Source organism: Lontra canadensis, unplaced genomic scaffold (assembly GCF_010015895.1).
Source record: "Lontra canadensis isolate GAN:19392208 unplaced genomic scaffold, GSC_riverotter_1.0 scaffold99, whole genome shotgun sequence".
Taxonomy (NCBI): domain Eukaryota; kingdom Metazoa; phylum Chordata; class Mammalia; order Carnivora; family Mustelidae; genus Lontra; species Lontra canadensis.
Window position 1 is genome coordinate 4,974,728 of NW_022631093.1, and position 14,118 is coordinate 4,988,845.

The following is a 14,118-nucleotide window of genomic DNA, read 5'->3' on the forward strand; positions in this document are numbered from 1 at the left end:
GAGCTGGCGCACACCAGCAGCCTGGGACGTCTCCTTCTCTGCTGCTTGTAGCAACAGTTTTTCAGGTCTTTCCCAGAAACAAGGGCTTGAAGCCTCCAGCCCTGACCTCCCAGCTCTCCTCTGAGAGGACCCTGCAGACTCCCTCTTGCACACTTCCAGCTTTGAATTCTGGTTGGAGCCAAACAACTGGGAATAAGGTCCCTGGCTACCTCATTTATGGGAAAATGGAGCAGAGGCAGTAAGGGGACAAACAATGGCCTGTGACTGGCCCTCATTCGGGGGTGTCTGAGAGTCATAGCATCTGCAGGAGCCACTAGGTGGGGGCCTTTGGGTTTCTGGATGAAATTGCTTTGGGACAGAGAAGGGGTTCTGTGGCTAATAACATGAATTAGAAAGAAATGCTGTAAATGATCCATGTGGTATCAATTAGCCTGGGAACCCCTCATGAGAGGTCTGGGAGTCCAAGGGCTTCATTTTTCCCATCATGGATGTCTCTCAAATGTCCTGGAGGTACCAGAGACTGTGCTGGCACCCGACTTGATGGAGCTGGGATCCTGGCAGGACAGAAAGAACATCACCGAGTGAACCACAGAAGAGGAAGTGGTGACAAGTGGCAGACAGAGGGCCCTCTCTGTGGAGGTGACTTTACTCAGAGACTTGAAGGCTTAGGAGGAGCCAGTGTGTGGGGGGTGGAGGGCAGAGCATCACTGGCAGATACCTCTGTACAGGCTAAGGCTCTCAAGCCAGAAAAGGCTGGGCGGAGCGGGGTTTGAATGAGAGGGGGTGCGTGTGTAGGATTTGCTTGGCTGTAGTCCTGAGGAGAGGGTGGCTTTGGAATAGGATGGCTGTGGGGGCAGGACGGAAAGAGGACTGTTCCTGTGTAGCCATCGGCGTCTTAGGAGTGGACAAACTTTGCCCACTGAACTAAGTGGGATATGTATGCAGCTTAAATGCCAGACTTTTGACTAAGAGGCTGAAAATCGCTCCCCAGAGCCTCATTCAAACAGAGTGAATTAATAGAGACTTGCCCACCTCCACCCACCTCCCCTGCCAGTCATCATCAGGGGACTTTCTCATCTTTTGTCCTTTTCTGGCCATTACTCACATTTCCCCAATATATGCCCATTTACATTTCCTGCAGTCCCATTGTTCCTGCTGCCCCATAATTGCTTGAGGAGAGAGTAGGCAGGAGTTCTACTAAAGTGCCCTCCTCCTGCCTTCAGGGGTCAGAGAAGGAACCAGAGTGGGTAGAGGAACGTGACCATGACACACAGCATGTACTTGATCCAACCCTGGGAAGCAGGGCATGCTGAGCAGGAAGAGCACGTGGGTGGATCAGAGTCAGGGCAGGAGAGAATAGTGGTTGTGGCAGGAGGAAGTGAGGGTGCTGCACCCCTTCTTGGACACCTCCCTCCCTGCAAAACCTCCTGGTCTTGGAGAGCCGGTTCCAGAGTCAGCAACTCTGTGAAGCTTTGCCTGACTTCCTAGACCTTTTTGGGGCCTGTAGCCTCTGGATTCATGAGTTCCTATGTCACCATGGTTCTGTAACCCACACACTGGAGACCCTTGCAACTTAAAGTGCGGTCCATAGGTTGGCAGCTTTGGCATCACTTGAAGTTGTTGGACGTATAGATTGCCTGGGCCTTCCCTAAAACTTCTGAATAAGGATCTGCCTCTCAGGAAGCCTCACGGTGATTCCTTTGCTCATTAAATGTTGGGAAGGATGGACCTTCAGCACCTGCTCTCCTACCCACCCTGCCTCATCCAGGGGTGGGACTCTGCTCTCCTGGGTGGGATGGTGAGCTCCTAGGGACAGAGCCCTCACATCCCTCTTAAACCCGGGCTGTGGAGGATAATGGCCATCCAGGTAGGGACTCAGTACTTGTTGGATCTGACTTTTTGAGGGAGGTGAGGGGTGAACCAAACCGAGCAGTAAAGGAGGGGAAAAGAGAACATTTATGAGCAGTTCATCCAGGGTCTCAAGAACCTTGGAGAAGGCTATGTATCTCTCTGGGATTGTTCATTGTCCAAGACATTTTTCACTTAGGGAGCCCAAACGGAGATGTTTATAAAATCAAGGCCACAACTTGGAGACATTGAAAGATCGAGAGCACAGTGACCATCCTTCCTTAATACAAAGTCCTAGAGACCACAGGGGGCCTCTTTGCTTCTTTCTTTGTCTTTCTTTAGAAAAGGCAAAGGTTGGAGAGACCAAAATTGTGTCCATCTCCAAGGTATGCCAAGGACTGCTCCTTCCCTCCGCTCCTCTTTCCATCACAACACTCCAAGCTCTCTCTGTCATGAGGATGGAGGCTGGCACCCAGGAGGTCAGAGCTGCGGTTAGAGCAATAGAGGGTAACGCTTCCTTTACACAGGGATGAAGGAGCCTCCAGAAGCAAAGTGACTTCTCAGGAACCAGCTGGGGTCATAGGTAGGCTGCTGTCCCTGGAAAGGAAGATTTTAGGGCAAACTATGACCCTCAGGTTAAAGTGTGGTCACATGCTGATGGAGTGGAACAGGAAAGTCTCTCAAAGTCATTGACTGTTATTAAGTACCTCCTGTTAGCCTGGCCCTGGCCAGCTTCTGGGGAAATGAGGGAAGATGCTCAGGTCAATGTCTGGCTCACAGAAGTTGCTTTTTGTAAGGGTGGTTTGCTTAGACTTGAAGAGAACTGAGAACACTCAGGCAGCCCCTACCCTTGGGTTGAGTGGATCATCTTACTGGGGTGGCAGAAGCTCACATTCTGCCTCCTACAGGTGGTCTTTCCTGATTACTCTGGCCCTGCCTCCTGATGAAGTTACGTCTGCTCAGATTATACATAGAATAGTGCATTGCAATGTGTTAGTTTTCTTCCTGCCCTTCTCTCTGACCATCTCCTAGTATAGCACCCTCCACCCCATGCCAGTTGCCAATTTATTGCCTTTCAGCTCCAAACGCATCTCTGCCTGCTCCATGATAGTGGAAATGGGCTTTCTAAATATTTCTTCTTTGCCAGCTGGAATGATTCTAAGCCTTGTCAGTAGAGGACATTGAGACACACTGGAGAAAGAAGGGGTTTCCACTCTCTGGTTTTCATTTACCAGACTCCTACAGATGCTTTGTCCAGTACTCAGGTCCTGAGAGCATGTGGATTCTGCTGTGTTAGGCTCCTGAAGGGGCTACCTTTCTCTAGTGCCTGCCTGCTGTAGTCATGGTGTCTTGAGCTCCTGCAATGCCTTTATGGTTTGGCTGGATGATCCAGGACTTGGAAGGAACGTGATTGGAAGATTAGTGACAATAGAGTCTGGGGGAAAGAGGTATTGGATGGACCTCTTTCAGAATGGGCACAAACTATGAAGATATGTGTGTCCCATGTGGATACCCAAAGGGTATCCACTACAGGGAAGGTTAGTCACCATGTAGACAAAATTTCATATTCTGTGGACATAAGTCAACCTCCTTCCCCAGCATCTCCAGGGCTCGCTCAGTGGGCCAATTAACAAAGGAGCCATGGTGCAGTCATGGAGGCTATGCAGGAGCTGAGTGGCATGGGTGCTTATACTGCCTAGTCTGCCTACAGCAGAGACTGACCCTGGGCCCTTGACACCATTCCCTGGGGTAAGTAGCCAGCCACCTAGTGGCAGATTGATTACATTGGACCTCTTCTGTCATGAAGGAGGCAGGTATTTGTCATCATTGGAATAGACATATATTCTAGCTATGGATCTGCACACAACTTGTCTGTAGCACCACCATCCACAGAATGATTTGTCTACCCCCATGGCATTCTCCATAGCGTTGCTCCTGATCAGCAGTCCATTTCTTAGCAAAGGAAATGTAGCAGTGGGCTAATGCCCCTTCCATGGAATTATGTGGTCTTACCCTATCCACTGGACATGGTTGGGCTAATTGGAAGGTTCAGTGACTTACTGAAAACATAGTTGCAGTACCTTTTGTGAAACAACTTCCTGAATGGGTGGGGTTCTGTCTTACAGGATATGGTATATGCTTTGAATCAAAATCCTAATATAGTGCTGTCTCCCCAACAGTTAGAATGGTTGCAGCAAGGAATCAAGGGGCATAAATGGGAGCTGCCGCTCTTGCTAGTATGCCCAGTGATCCATACACAGAATTTTTGCTTCCTGTTCAGGTTCTTTGAGCTCTGCTGGTTTGTAGGTTTTAGTCCCCCAAGCAGAGAGTGCTTCACATGGGCTGTGATTCCATGAAGTGGCAAGTTGAGACCTTGCTGCTTTGGGTTCCTTACACCACTGAATCAAGTAAAAGGAGTTGGCCTACTTGCTGGAGTGATTGACCCTGAGCACCAAGAGATGATAAGTTGTAGCTATACAGTGGAGGAAAGGAATACTATTTCTGGAACCCATGGGATTCTCTGGGGGTACCTCCTAGTAGTTCCACACCTGGCAACAGAGGTTAATAGAAAACTACAGCAACTAAAATACAGGAAGGGTGACTAAGGACTCTTCAGGAATTAAGATGTCAGTCATGCCTTCAGGTAAAGAGTCCAGCCAGCTGAGATCTGACTGAGAGCATGGGAGGAGTACAGAATGGAGGAAGGAAGCCATAGGTAGCTTTGATGACAGTGTGAGAAATTCTTCCCTTGGAAGGAGGATAGCCTTATCATGGCAGGTGGAAAGAAGATAGCATTGTTTCACTGTTACCTGAAAGTTCAAACATCTGTCCAAGTGCCCATGTGGAAACTGAGTAAACAAAAGAATGAACTATGCTAGTTTTTTGGGCGTATTACTTCTTAGCTCCAAATCCACCTTCCTTTGCTGACTCTGTCAGAATGGAGGTGGGCAGGGGCTTTGCAAAGAGTTCTTCTTTGCCAGCTGGCAGATTGTTCTATGTGATCACTGGGAACCCTGAGGGCATAGGGAGGGAAGAGGAAGAGGCTTCTTCTTCCTGGTTCCAGTGTGTCTCACTTGCCAGGCTGAAGGGCACACGTTATCTAGCACTCCATCCCTGTAGAGGTTGGCTTCTGGAACTGCTAGTTCCTGTAAGTGTGCCACAGCCAAAAGTGTTCAGTGGCCAGCATCTTCTTCTGGCATCTTTTCTGGCAGCATCTGGAGTCATGAAAATATTGCCAGCAAGGCACCTCTATGTGAGTGTTCTTTGTGACATCCTCCTGGGTAATTCTGGGGACAGTTGTGAGGTATGCCACCTCCCCATGCAGAAGCCTTGTAGGCACATACGTTAAATAAATTTGATGGAAGACAGGTTTAAAGTCCCACCATTATGAGTGAAATGGAATGAAGGATTTATTTTAGGGATGAAGAGTGAATGCAAGTGGGAGAGCTGATGAAAAATCAATGGAAAGCTATCTTCTCTGTGTCTCATGCTGGGCCTGACGTAGTTCTAGGTCACAGAACTAGAGGGTGGGAAGAAAGCTAGACATGAAGTGGGGAGAACAAAGATAAATGAACCTTGAATGTGAAGGTTAATTTTATGTCAACTTGGTGATTCTACAGTAGCCAGTTAATTAGACACGAATCTAGATGTGATTAGCATCTATGATCACTGGACTGTAAGTGAAGGAGTTGACCTTTAATAATGTGGGTGGGCCTCATCCAATCAGTTGAAGGCCACAAGAGCAAAAACGGAGGTTTCCCAGAGAAGAAGAAATTCTGCCTCAAGACTGCAGCATCTAGTCCTGTCTGAGTTTCCAGTTCCCCCACACAGACGGTGGGAGCCCAGCCGGCCCCACTCCTGTGCGTATTCCTAGCAACTCTGAGCACAAGGCTTGGCCCAGAATGGATGCTCGATAAATATTTCCTGTCTGGAAACGACAACCATCTGTCGGAGTCGGTGTGAACAGAGCTCTGCCTTGGGGCAGGGGCGGAAGCTGAGGGACTGAGGAGGGCCTTTCCTGTCCTTAGATCCTATGACAGGGAGCAGGAAGCTCTCCAGATTGAGAAGAGGTTGTTGGGAGACAAAGTGGGAAGGCAATCTGAGATCTATAAAGTAAAAATGAAAATTTAGGAGGCGTGCTGGAAGAGAAGCAGCTTCGGGGAGAGATTTGAAACTTCAGCTTTGCCAGAGTGCTTGCTGCAGGTGAGGACTTGTGTTGGCTCTTCTGAAGGGGCCGGCGCTTTCTTTGAGCGTCACGTATATGAATCCGTAGCACCCTCACAGCCACCCCACGAGATAAATTCTATATGATCCTCAACTCACAGATGGGAAAAGGGAGAGACAAAAAGGGAAAGTAGCTGGAGAAGGATTCACTTTGCTCTGCGGGTGCTGCTTCTTCAGGGACAACCCTCGGGCAAAGGGAAATGGCCCCTTGGTCTGTCATGTCTGATTCTGGCACAGGCCTCCACTTGTTTTTTCTGGAGTTTGCCAAGAAAATCCCAAAGGCTGAATGAGTCTCCTCTCCTCTCTAGGGCCCATGGTATGCCCTGCATCAGCCCTGGTGGTCTTCAGCATGGGGACAAGATTTCTCAGCAAATCTTTTCACTCCAACTGCGGAGCTGACTTTGTGGCCACATGTGCAATTCATAAAGTTTGCATTTTCCACGGGACTTGGTTTCCAGAGCATTTTGGCCTGAGCACTATGAGCTTTCAAGAATTTCAGCTGAGAAATGCTGTCCACAGATTTGCTCAGCTACATCCATCCTTCCCACGGCTGTGAAGTTTGGCACGAGCATTCTATTATTGCTCCGGGATTGGATTTAGAGTTTCATTTTATTAATATTCTTTTCTGCAAGGATTTAGAAGGGGGAGGGGATCTGCACCAGCACTGGTTTTTGTGGGTCCGTCGTTACTCCCTGCTGACACCTACCTACGTTTGGCGTCTTTCTGCCCATTTTTGACCCTGTTGGCCATGTTGACTCATGTCTTCTGTATCTTGAGGGCTGGTTTTTGTGCCGTGCATGGAAATAGAGTGTGATTATGTTTATAGTCTATAAATTTGAAAGCTTACTATAAATTTCCAACCACCATATTAGCTGGATTTAAGAGCCATGTTTACATTAGTTTTTTTTTTTTTCCTACTAAATCAAAATAATCTTGACTTCAAGGCCAGAGCCTGGTGTTACAGGGTTTGATTTGGGTCACCATGGGGCTCCCACCCTGGGCTGTGCTCTCAGGCCACGTTGGCCAGTATCCTCGGGAAGTGTGTGGTGGTCCATAGCCTATACTGACCATATTGTCCAAACACTTGAGGTCTGTAGTGGACAGCATTGCTACTTATGTGCCCAGTTTGGGCATCAGATTTTTGCTGAGGCTGAGAGCACTGGGTCTTACATCCTGCCTCCCCATGTCTCTGCTTCTCCTGGAGGTCTGCTTGTCTTCCTGCCATGCTCCCAGGACACTGGATCTTGCCAGTCATGGAACCCCTGGCCCACCATCTTATTCAACCCCTCTGTTATGGGTTGAATTGTATCTCCTCCAAAATAGATATGTTGGAATCCACTACCTCAGAAAGTGACCTTATTTGGAAATAGGGTCCTTGCAGGTGTGATTAGTTAAGATGAGGTTATTCTGCAGTAGGATGGGCCCCTCATCCTGACATCTTTACAAGAAGAAAGTGAGAAACATGGAGACACACAGGGAGAAAGTCATGTGACAATGAAGACAACGACAGAGCTTGGAATTAGGCGGCTACCAGCCAAGCATTTACCATTCCCAGCAAACCCCTAGAATTGAGGAACAGGCAAAGCATGGTCTCCCTCCAGACTTCAGAGGCAGTGCGCGGTCCTGCTGACACCTTGATTTCCGACTTCTGGTCTCCAGAACAGTGGGACAGTACATCTCTGTTTTAAGCCACCCAGTCTGGGACACTTTGTTACAGCGGCCCTATCAGGGGTGGCATCTTTCCTGTCCCTCAAACACATGTCCCCACCCCACCCTCTGGGAGCATCTGGCACAGCCCCTCCTCACTGGGCATTCGCACTCATTTTGGTGGTGGATGCCCTTTTCAGAGGGTGAGTGTTGCAAAGTTGATGCTGAGACCAGCCCCTTTGCTTCTGTTGACCAGTTCTATTATTTGTTTTTATCACTATTTCTAAGCATCGCGTGAGCATGTGACCATGGCTGGTTCAAGTTTGGAGCCAACATCCAAACATGTGGATGTTCCTTTCTGTTAGCTCTTACACCACGGAAACCAAGCTGAGACCTAGGTTTGATCAGAGACTTTTCTCCGAATGTTGATGAAGCAGGGCCTCCTGTGGGAAATGTCAGGCTTGTGAAAGTCCTGTTTGTGAAATGCAAACTCTGCACATGGCAGCCACGATCGAGCATGAGCTACAGGATAAAGAAAACCACTAGTGAGTTTCCTTGTCATTTGAGTGTACAGAGAACAGTGTTGTGCTGTGATTTCCTCCAGCCTTGGGTTCTGTGGGTGCTAAGTGTGTAGCTCTGAGTTTCTGTCTTTCACTTCTTGGTGCTCCTTACAGAAAGTTTCAGCCTTAAATTTCTCATCCCAAACCTCTTTTGCATTACTTTTGGCATCAGGGCTCCATGCCTGGTTGCCCCCTGTGGTCTTTAGTTACTTGGCTCTCACCCAGGCCTTGGAGATGGATAGCTTTCAGATTACCTTTGACCTGTATGGTCTTAGCCCTGGACTGTGTGTCTTTTTCTGCTCCATGAACTAGGGTGAAGACGGGGAGACCACAAGCTGAGAAGAGATGAGATCCTAGTGCTCTGGAGAAAGAGAAGAATTTCTCCAGACTGGCCAGTGGACCATAAAATTTCTGGTCAGAGAGTGAAGCCAGAAGCAAGAGAAGTAGGACTGACCCTCAGCTCTGAGATCAGTCTGAGACTGGTAGTCCCCCAAGAGCTGTTTACTGAGTAGATACTATGTCCCAGGGTCCATGTGCTAGGAAGAGTGATGAAGTGACCAAATTGAAAGCCCTACCCCCTGTGTTTACACTGAAGTGGGTTACAACTAGAGAGTAAGCAGGAAGACAAGACAGGAGGTCCTAGGCTGGAAAAAATAGAAACAAAATGGGAGGTGGCATGTTCTGGGTGAAGACAAGTGGATCAGGACAGAGGCTGCACAAGCACCTTGTGCTGGTGGCACGTTTTCCTAGACCACTAGTGTCAGTCTACTGGGGTGGAGTTCAAGTCCCCTATTAAACCTGGATTTTGGGTGTGGTAGATCTCATCAGGAGCATATCAAACAGTCTTCTGGATATTTCCACTGAAGGTGATGGAATTAATATAATCTTCAGCTGAATAGCATTCTCCAATGAGATGAGGTTTGAGGAAAAGAGAAGACATACACACATACACATAGAAAGAGAAGGGGTGGAAAGAAGAAGGCTGATAACTGGCTTCCGGACTGCCATTCCACAAAGACTGCAGCCCCCAGGCATGGCAGACCTGGTCCTCTCCTTGGATCACTGGGCAATGACCTCCCAGACAAAGGCCTGTCTTTTCAGTTGCCACCCAATGTGGGAGTCATGTGGTGGCTTACTGGGACCACCCATGCAGGTTTCTGTGATGTGGTGTCTGCCACAATCTGGGGCTGACTTCTGGCAGTGGTCAGCACAGAGAACATCCATCAGAGACTACTGTGCAAAGTGACCGGAGGTGGCAGTCCCCAAGGGGGCTCTTAATCTTCATTTTACAGAGTTCCCTGCAGCCTGCCAGGCCTTGCTGTTCTGTGAAGGAAGAGCTGCTTGCTGAGTCTGGTCTGGATTCTAGAAAGGAGTGTCAATGATGCTTACTAGCCGGCTTCTGCCACAAGTGGCCAGCAGCCAGCTGATGAACCACCTGCCAGGGAGGTCCTCTCTTCACCTTAGAACTTTCTAGCCCTTTACAAAAATGCCTGATTCACATGACCTGAACCAACAGTTGGTTTCAATCAGAAGTATGTGGTACACAACACATCTCTCTCTCTAACACACACACACACACACACACACACACACACACACACACACATGAGCTTTGGGGTTCACCATTGGGCTAGGTGTTTTTGCAGACTGTTAATTGACATAACGCTATCTGTGCTTGTCTAACAACCAGATAACGCCCTGCTAAGAATATTCTGTGAAGAGCAGGACTCTAGTTTGGCTCTTTGCTCTTGAAAGTTGATGGTAGGGGACACCTGGGTGGCTCAGTCAGTTAAGCATCTGCCTTCGGCTCAGGTCATGATCCCAGAGTCTTGGGATCGAGTGCCATATCAGGCTCCTTGCTTAGTGGGGAGCCCGCTTCTCCCTCTCCCGGCTCTACCTGTTTTGCCTGCAGCTCTCCGTACTTCTGCTCTCTCTCTGACAAATAAATAAATAAAATCTTAAAAAAAAAAAAAAAAGCCGACCGTAGCCCATGGGATACCCTTCTTGTTCTGCAGCAAAGCCGGTCATGGTTTCCCCACTTTGGAGCCCTCCTGTTTTATTCTTTAGCATCAATACTGCTTTATGAGATTATTTCCATGTAAATGACTAACAGGTTGTGGTTGTGGGAGGCATGCACGTGTGTGTGTGTGTGTGTGTGTGTGTGTGCACGCATGCACGTTATAAGCCGAGATTCTGGAACAAAGGAGAATTAAGGGTTAAAGCACAAATGGTTTTGGTAACTAGCTGCACTTGGACTTGGTCGCCTCCTCTCATTCCCCCTCCCCAGGCCTTTAATTGTGCATATTTTAATCAGAACACACTTCTGGCCCATATGTGAAAAATTTAACTTTGGCTTCTTCCGCAGGGTCTTAAGCTTGGAAATTTTAGCTATGGAGAAGGCTTTTTTTTTTCTTTAATTAAAACCCTTTTGAGACTCACATGCCGTTATAAGAAATAATAGAGAGATCCTCTGCACACTTACCATAGTTTCCCCCAGTGATAACGTTTGCATGATCATAGTAAAATATCACACCCAGAATACTGACAGTGATACAGCTGAAATACAGAATGGCCCCATCACCACAGTGACCCCCAGCTCCCACCCCACCCAGCTGCATTCCTAGTCCTGGCAACTACTATTCTGCTCTCTGATTCTGTAATTTTTAAAGACATGTTTTTTTTTACTGAGCTAGTCATGGTGAAGTTGACTTTGTTCTTCACCCCAAGGCCTCTGCAATCTGGCTGGACAGTAAGTTCAGGAGGCTGTAATCCCTGCTGTTGACATGGTCAGCATTGTGTTGTGGTGGCTAGCAGTGCAGGCTCTACAGGTCCAATCCTGCGCATAGGGTTTATTAGCCTGATGACCTTAGACAAGCTGCTTAAACTCTGTCTGCAAAATGGGGACGATAATAATAGGACTCAGAGGGAATTAATAGAACCAAGTACTAAGGATAGTGGCTCTCAAGCTTTAATATCCCACAGATCACCTGGGTCCTATCATGCCTGAGAGTCCGCCTTTTTAACAAGCTCCCAGGCGATGCTGACTGTTGCTGGTTCTCAGACCATGCTCCATGGCCAGGACTCAGAAGAGTACCTGCTATAGAGTAAGCACTTAAGAATCGTTGCTTTTTCCAGCCTTAGTATGAAGCTGCTAGGGGCAGAAGTTGGCACAGGGAGCCCGAGCTTCAAGGTTCAGAACCTGAAATGCCCCTAGCTTTGCCAGTCCCAGGACTGGACTGGAGCCGGAGTACGAGGCTAATGACTGGCCCTAACAGAAATGGGTGAGAGAGTGTGGATGTGCCCCTGACCCTGAGTCCTGATCCCTGTGCTCTTTGCTATGGGAAGAGACACGGCCCAGGAGTCACTTTGCTCTTCCTGGCTTCTTTTGCCTCCAGAAATGCAGCTTCTGCAGGCTGCTCCCTTCTTCACCTGGGCAGGCAGATGGGGAATGGGGGCCGAGAGAAGCAAGACCACCAGTGCCCAGGTGTCTGCAAGCAGCTCTAAATTGCCCAAGGTTGACTTGCCCTTCATACATCAGCGGCAATAATGTTGTGTCCCGGGAGCAGCCCTGTAGTGTGTCCTCCTGGAGTCTTTGTGCCCCAGGTGGCCATGACTACCAGACCAAAGCTGGCAAGCTTGGGCAAGGTGAGCAAGGCTGGGACCTCTTCTCTCTGAGACAAGTTGGAATCCCATCAGATAGACATTAAATCCCACCAGTAAGTTGTAACAACGTGACAGCACGCAAGCACGGGTTAAAACTGCTACTCTCCTTCCCTCTGTCGTCCCACAGACCTCTCAGGGAGAGAGCACTTCCAGCCCATTGTGTGTGTCTTCCCAGTGCTATTTCTATGGGTGCACAGACATATTCATCTAGAAATAGGGATGTCTCATCTCTACTTGTCTCACAACTTCACCTTGCTCTTGTCATTTCAAAATAAATCCTGACCCTTGTTTGCATATCAACACACATGGAGACCTGCCTCATTCTCCCTAACAGCTACGTCCAACAGTATAGCTATACCATAGGACAGTCATATCATGCCCTAGCGATGAACATTTTGTCTCTAAATTTTTAACTTAATGAGTTTCAGTGAACATTCTCTAGGATGGGTGCCTGAGCAAATGGAAAGTGCCTTTGTACGTTTGATGGGTGGTACCTTGCAAAAGATCATACCCGCCACCATGCACCTTCCACTTACAGTGTATACGTGTCCACTCAACACATCCCAGCGATGGCAGGGTAGCGTCAAGCCTTTCCATGGCTGTCATTCTTCAAGGGGAAAGACATCATCTTGTGCTTATTTATGGTTGCATGTCTGGATTCACTAGGAAGGCATCCATCCCTTCTGATGTTTGTTTCCCTTCTGCAGCTCATGAAATCCGGTTTCCAGCAGCCCCCACCACAAGCTCAGCTCCCCACTGAGCTCTCCATTGGGGAGTTACCACCAAGGGCTTCGCCGGAGGAGGTAAGCAGTATTTATTTGTTTAACATAAAGACTCTGTGCAAAAGCAGTTGCTGTGGCCCCCAGAGGGCTTTCAGCTCATATTGGAAGAAAGAAGAAAGCTTCTGTACGACACCAGACTCTCTCTGTTCTGGTAACTGTTAGTCATCATTCTGTGTCTGTGATAGTCCAGCTCCAGCCAGCCTGCCTGTGTCCAGCAAGAGGTGTTCATGGACCCACAGGGTCCTGAGACAGTATGATGCGGCCAGTGGGAAGAGCCCTGGGCTGGGGGCCAGCAGACCCAAGTTCAAATACCAGCTCTCCCTGTGGAGGGCACAGGTGACATTTCCCCAGCTCAGCTCTTCTGTGCCATCTTGTAGATTTCAACCTGCCTCATCCTGTCCTTGGGCCTCATGGCACCATTGGCCTCTGTGGCACAGATTTTAATAGCTCTTTCCCCACCCCTATGGCCATTCTTCTCTTTTGCCCTTGAATGGTCCTTGTCTGGGTATCCTCCAGGTCCCTCTCTGTACATTCTGTTCCTCCCAAGAACACCTACTGGGGTAGCTTCAGTGTATCCCCACCCAGCCAGCTTTCAAATTGGGCTATTTACAGTTACTCAGATACTTTCTGGTCTCTGCACCTAGAGATGAGGGTTTTTCAACCTCAGCATTCCTGATACATTGAGATAGATAATTCTTTGTGGTGGGGAGCTCTCCCGTGTATAGGAGAATATTCAGCAGCATCCCCGGCCTCTTCCCATAGCATCACCTGCCCAGTCGTGACAATGAAAAATGTCTTCAGACATCGCCTAATGCCTGATGTTTCTGTGGAAGACAAAATTGCCCCCTGTTGAGAACCACTTATTGAGAGCTATATTGTTTATCTACATAGATGGCCTCCCATATCTCCCCACCTACAATTTGTAATTTGGTGATAAGTTTGAAAAACTGAATTATAGAAAACTATGCACTGTGATTGTTATATATGCAAGTGAATAAGGACTGGAATAGAATATGCAAAGATGAACTTAGTTATGTAAGCTATGTTTCCTTGGGCTACTCTTGTGGAGGGTTAAAAATGTGGCTGTTTTTTATAGAACGAACCAGCATTTGGGTATCTCTCACTTCCACTTGTTACTGTAGGATTTGGGTCCCAGAAATTCCAGGGAATACTCAGTCTCCCCTGGTTCCCCAAAAGAATCTCCTGACAGAAAAGTTGCCTCTGCCATGGAATCTACCCCAGCCTCAGACACCTGTAGGGCTAGGAGATGCCCACATACAAAGCAACTGCCAAGCACTGAAGTCCTCCACCAGGCATACTGATGCTGGAGACCCTGTGTCTGGGGGAACACTCATGGTAACACTGTCTGTTCATATTCTCTGCAAAGCTAGAGA